The sequence below is a fragment of the Orycteropus afer genome, unplaced genomic scaffold, assembly GCF_000298275.1.
Source record: "Orycteropus afer afer isolate SDZICR_OR568_19922 unplaced genomic scaffold, OryAfe1.0 scaffold00044, whole genome shotgun sequence".
Lineage (NCBI taxonomy): Eukaryota > Metazoa > Chordata > Mammalia > Tubulidentata > Orycteropodidae > Orycteropus > Orycteropus afer.
The window spans coordinates 4,170,462-4,176,616 of NW_006921631.1; the positions used below are offsets into that span (position 1 = coordinate 4,170,462).

Sequence of the window (6,155 nt, forward strand, 5' to 3'; positions counted from 1 at the left end):
AATTTAGGTTAGGCTGAAGTACAGAGAGGTGCACAAGATGTACAGAGAGCAAAGATAAACACTTTTACATACACAATACAGCATTATTAATAATTAAAAACATTAGTATATGGGTGGATACATAGGTAGACAGGCTGAATGATAAGATACATCTAGGCAAAAGGTAATATACTCATGATCATATGTAAGTTTGGCAGGCAATAGTTCTACATATGTTTTTGTATGTGCTGTAAGGTTGTCCATATATATAATAGAGCTAACCAGGGGCAAAGTTATGAAAATTTCTTAGCCACAGCCAGCCACCTTGAGGGAGCATGTTATTGGGCCTATGGGCTCTGAACCATGGCCACAAGGGACATCAAGCTCAACTGGCATAACACAGCACACAAAAACATTGCTCTATATGCAACTTTGGTAAGTAGTGACTGGGGTCTTAAAAGCTTGCAAGTGGCCATCTAAGATCCAACAATTGGTCTCTTCTAGTCAGGAGCAAAGAAAACTGAAGAACATCAAAGATGCATGGGCAATTAGTCCAAGACCCTAGTGGACCATTCAAACCTCAGCCTACGTGATCCTGAGACCAGAAGAACTAGATGGTGCCTGGCTACTATTGTCAACCACTTGGAAAGGGATCTATCCAGGAGATCCTGGATAGAGTGGGAGAAAAATATGGAACAAAACTCAAAATCATAAAAAAGACCAGCTTCACTGGTCCAATAGAAACTTGTGAAACCCCCAAGACTATGGCCCCTAGTCAACCTTTGGGCCTGGAATTGAACTCACTCCCATAGCTTTCAGCCAAACAATAGATAGGTATATAAAGTGAACATTTATGCTAGGTAGGTATACTCCTTAGAATAATCAACCATGGGAGATCAGAAGGTCAGTATTTGCATAGGGAGATAGCTATTTCTGAGGGCTGGAATGCATAGGAAAGAAGGACACAGGAAAAACGTAACCACAGGGAAGAAGTAGGAAGAGAGCTGTTACATTACGAAGACTGCAATCAATGTCATGAAACAAAATGTGTATGAAGTGTTGTATGGAAAGTGAATTTGCCCTGTAAACTTTCATCCAAATCATAATTCAAAAGAAAAAAAAAAAAGAGTTCCTTTCAATTTAAGAAAACCTGCCTTTATTTTTCTCACTTTTGGTTTTGTAGCTTAAAATATTTTATCTTCACCTTTTTGTAGAAATTAAATACTCTAGCTGGTCCATGTAATCAGCTTTATTTAATAAAAGAAGGCAATATGTGTCTGATATCTAAGGAGTATAGCTGGATTATACATTCAGAGTAGGCCTGATGTTATAGTAAATAGCCCCCAAATATTTGTAATTTAATGTAATAAATGTTTACTTCTCATTTATGTCATAGTCTAATTACAAGTGGCAGGAGTTGAAGGTGGGATGGGTAGGAGTTTGAGGCTAAGAAACTTAGTTTCAGAGATGATAAATTCAACAAGCTAATGGAAACTCTGCGGCTATTTGCCTTGCTTTCACACCAGTGCTCCTTCTTTTTCTTCCATCACGTGCAAGAATTCTCCCACAGTTTAGAGTCCTCCACTGGATCTTTTGGCTCCACAGGCAGATGAAGAAGGCAGGGGGAGGGTGGAGATTTATTTTTTGTGACCTAAGATGGCAGTGACTTGTATCAATTTGTCCCATACTGAGCTAACCAGAGCTCAGTTTTGTGGCCCCAACCTCTGCAAGGACAGCCAAGAAAAGTAATTGCATTCTATGCTCAACGTGAAGAGAAAATGAGTTTGGTGATCTGCGTCAGATCACTGAAGTATAGCAAAAATATGCCTGGTGAATGTTTATACTACAATATGATAGCCTTACTGAGAGATACTATTATACAGATTGAATGGAAAGATAGTGGGATTGAATGGTCACAGATTCTGAGCTCAGAGAAAGGGTTTACTATAATCCTTGTTTCACATGCAAGGAAATTATGATCTATGTAACTAAAGTGATCTGTTCATTCACTACAAATCACCTACTGAGCTGAATTCAGTGTACTTTCTAGTAGAATCACAATGCAGCACTCTTTGGAGAAAGACCTGGCAGTCTCTGCTTCAAGACCTAAATTATCAATTTTGAGAACGAGCCACAAAATAGCCAAAGATCCATTAAAGAAATTCTCTTTTGATAGTCTATCTGGAATTATTAATCCTTTTATTTAACTCTCCTTGATGTCCCAAACATAGAGTGATGGCTCAGGTCTGTCCACTTTGATGACCCTTGGGTTTTATAGCATGGATTTTATTTTATTTTTTCCTGATTTTGAGTTCTAAAGAAAGCCAGCCCCTGAGCAAATATCAAAGAAGGCAAAGACTACCTTTGTGCCTTCGCTTGTCCTGTGGTGCAACTCTTCAATGTTCAGAATTCCATTGGTGTCTTCCAACTCCCTCACCAGGTAGCTGTACTCTTATTCCATTCCTTGGTCACTCTGATCTTCCACTGTCATCCCCATACATACCTGTCCTGGCTGGTGGGTTGCAGCACTGGTAACTCCCAGACCTTGTTCCTGCAACATTCATATCACAACTTACTGACTCAATATTAATTTCTGTTGGGAAAGTATCTTGCTCATTACCTGTCTATGGGCATTAGTGGCTAATAATGTCTTCACAGGATCAATAATAGTTGTGACCCTATGTGAGAAAGTAGAACTAGAACTCCCCCCATTGGCTTTCCTAGGCTATAAATCTATACAGAAGGATATCAGCAAGACTTTTTCCCCCACAAAGCCACTCATGGATTTGAACTGCCAACCTTTTGTTTAGCAGCTGAATGTTTAACCATTGCATCACCAGAGCTCCTTACATAACCTTCAGAGGTTAAGTTTTATTATTCTAATTTTATACATGAGAAAACTGACACCCAGAGACAGAACTACTAATTATTGAGCACCTAAAGACTGAAGTTGTCAAAGATTTCATTTTATTTAGATCGACAATCAACACCAACAGAAGCAGAGGTCAAGAGATTAGATGATGCACTGGGGAAATCTGTTGCAAAAGACCTCTTTAAAGTGTTAAAGAGCAAAGATGTCCTTTTGAAGACTAAAGTGTGCTTGATCCAAGCCATGGTATTTTCAGTCACCTCATGTGTGTATGAGAGCTGGATGATGAATAAGGAAGAACCAAAGAAAAATTGATGCCTTTGAATTGTGGTGTTGATCAAGCATACTTAAAATACCATGGACTTCCAGAAGAAGGAACAAATCTGGAAGAAGTGCAGGTGAAATGCTCCTTAGAAGTGAGAATGGCCAGACTTCATATCACCAACTTTGGTCATGTTATCAGAGGGGACCAGTCCCTGGAGAAGGATATCATGTTTAGTAAAATAGAGGGTCACTGAAATAGGGGAATGCCCTCAATGAAATGGATTGACACAGTGGCTGCAATGATGGACTCAAGCACAGTCCATTGTTAAGATGGCACAGTACTGGGCAGTGTTTCCTTCTGTTATTCATAGGGTCAGTATGAATCAGAGCTGACTCAATGGCACCTAACAACAATGATGCTACATGCCATGTGCTTTTCATACATCATCACATTTCATACAACCTTGCAAATATCCTTTCATAAGATGAGGAATCAATATCAGAATTTACCCAAGAGCAGGCATGATAAAGAGCTAGGAATTAAAAGGAGATCCGTTGTTTCTAAAACCTGTTTTCCATGTTGCTTCGTAGTAATAATCACATTAACAATAATTTTATTATTTTAATCTATTTATTATAGATTTTGTGTTTTAATAATTTTTTGTTACTAATTTTTTATTTCACAGCCTTCCCAGAGAAAATTCACATTATATGATAGGATTACTAGAGATGCAATGCTTTAAAGCCAGTGAATGACTGTGATAGTTCAATTTATTAGTTAGAATGTTTCAGCTGCAAATAACAAAAAACCTAACAACAAATGGCATAAACAAGACTACTTATTTTTGCTTTTAATGAGAAGTCCAGAGATAAATAAGTCCCAAAGCTAATTAATTTTGCAGCTCAGTGATGTTATCAAGGATGCAGGATCCATCCAGCTTTCTACTCTGTTATCCACAGCAATTTGGTTTGTCCTCTTAGGCTGGCTACCTGAAGATACCAGATGGCTGTCTTATTGTAGGTGTCATAAGCAGGTGACACTACCCAGAGCAGAAAGTGGAACTGCTGGATTTGTGTCTAGTTTTAAATATGAAAAGCACAATGGTAGTTATATTTGTGTGTCAACTTGGCTGGGCCTGGTTGAGTGGCTGGGCAGCTGGTGGTAGTTATTCCCCATGATGAGACTGGCAATCAGCTCCATGGTGGGATCTACCACAAGCAGCTGAGTAGTTGCTTTTGGGATGTGGTCTGCTTCCTGTATATAAGCAGAAGCCTTTGGAAATGGTCTTTAGCTTATGGCACCTTGAACTCTGCATGTAGCTGTGTCATTGTTTAGCAGCCTGCCATGTTCTGCCGACCTTGGGACTTAAAATAGACTTGGATTAATGGCCTGCTGTATGATTGGTAATATCGGGACTGTGCCTCTTTACTTGTCAACCTTGGGCTTGTCAGTCTCAGCAGCCAGCAGCTGTCTGAGTGAAGAAAAGCCTCTAGCTTCAGGGGGCTGGGAGTTGGAGGCAAAGAATTCCAAGGCTGAGGGGCTTTCACCCAGCCCCTAGAGCCTGGCATTTTGAACTTTCACTAAAAGCCCCAAACTGTAAGAGAATAAACTCCTGTTTGTTAACGCTATCCCATTTGTGGTATATTCTTGTCAGAGTGGCACTAGATAACCAGAACAAGCACCTTCCCAAATCCTCAACCACAGAGTTCCCTTGACATCTTTTATTTTTTTTTATGCTTAAAGGCAAATATATTCAGTTCCTTTCCACACAGCACATACTAACAAGATACCTATGTGCTTGCAATTTCTTTTCCAAATCAATAGTTTGGAGCAACATTTGAGGATCCACTCATCCTCCTCAGTTAGCCATTCTGCATCTTATAAAGGGGAAAAGAAACATTCTTGCTGACCTATAGACTAGCCACATAGGGAATGTGCTGGGAGAAGAATGTATTGTCTACTTTCTCTTCCATAATCAGCAAGTTAAAGTTATGTCTATACTAAGTTAACCTGTACCAATAGAAAGCAATTTGGGTCTGCCAGTGCAAGGAAGAAGGCATAGGAGGAGAGGAAGATGAAGAGAGATTTAATGTCCTATGATGGAGAGTAGAGGCTTCTGGTTGGAAAACCACAACTGACAAGCTCTGATGAATGAGGGAAGAAAAACAACCCAGAAACAATGGAAGTGACGTTGTCCACCTTAGGATTCCATGCCCAGCAAAAAGCCTCCAGAAAATCCCCCACCCATAAAGACATTCTTCTTCACAAATGATACCACCACCTCCTCAACTTTGCTCTTGACTTCATTAGATATCTAGTTACTCTTAGTGATTTTCAGCTATTTCTTGGCTTTCTTTATATCCTTCTCTACTCTCTGACGGTCAAACTTTATGATGCCAATATGGTTTGCAAAGTGAAGGAGAAAAAATTCCACTGCCCACAGCTGCTGCCAACTCTTAAACCTCTTGAAATATGAAACCCAGGCACCCTCCAGTGATGTCTCCAGTGAGCAGCTGGATGGCCACACTATACTTTCCAGCAGAGGGCCCAGATTCTTACCCAGTTTACACCACCATGGCTGCTTTTCAGCAAATTCCTCAACGTCCAGTGACTCAAAATTTCCCTCATAGTTTCCTTGACTGACAAGGCGATAACTGTGGGCTCTACTCATGGGGACAGCTGCAGGGTCTTGGCCTAATGGGACGTGGAATGACATGTAGTTGTTGCTACCAGCTGGTTTCCAGAAGATGAGGCAGTTGTTTCCATCCCCATCCTCTTGACATCCCTTCAGCCAAAACTGTGTCATATGCCAATGCCTAAACCAATTGCTTTTCAAGGGAGAATGGAGTTACCATGTTTGACTTAAATCAGTCAAAACTCAACCCCTCAGGGTTCTGGTATTCTCTGAAATAAATGGCTATCCAATATCTGAATACAATTAGGGTCTTACTGAAAAGAAAGTGCATGGCAAATGGCTTTTATGTAGAAAGCAATATTGACGATCACATCCAGGCACCAGGACTTAGTGGGATAGAAGTAAAC

The 6,155-nt window shown here is 40.1% G+C and overlaps 1 pseudogene; it reads right to left on the bottom strand.

The window, feature by feature from the left end:
• Positions 1 to 5,313: 5,313 nt before the first annotated feature.
• On the bottom strand, positions 5,314 to 5,879 carry LOC103194395 (annotated as a pseudogene).
• Positions 5,880 to 6,155: the final 276 nt, after the last annotated feature.